This window comes from Galeopterus variegatus, unplaced genomic scaffold (assembly GCF_000696425.1).
Source record: "Galeopterus variegatus unplaced genomic scaffold, G_variegatus-3.0.2 Scaffold3611, whole genome shotgun sequence".
Lineage (NCBI taxonomy): Eukaryota > Metazoa > Chordata > Mammalia > Dermoptera > Cynocephalidae > Galeopterus > Galeopterus variegatus.
Window position 1 is genome coordinate 26,375 of NW_007729722.1, and position 355 is coordinate 26,729.

The following is a 355-nucleotide window of genomic DNA, read 5'->3' on the forward strand; positions in this document are numbered from 1 at the left end:
TGTGAATCCATCTGTTCCTGGGCTTTTCTTTGTTGGGAGCCTTCTGATAACAGCTTCAATCGCCTTTATTATTATTGGTCTGTTCAGATTTTCTGCATCTTCATGGCTCAGGTTTGGGAGCTTGTGTGTGTCCAGAAATTTATCCATTTCCTCCAGATTTTCAAATTTGTTGGTGTATAGTTGTTTATAGTAGTCTCAAATGATTCCTTGTATCAGATGAATCAGTTGTAATATCACCTTTTTCATTTCTAAGTTTTGTTATTTGAATCTTCTCAGTTCTTTTTTTTGTTAGCCGTGCTAATTGTTTGTCAATTTTATTTATCTTTTCAAAAAACCAACTTTTTGATTCATTGAT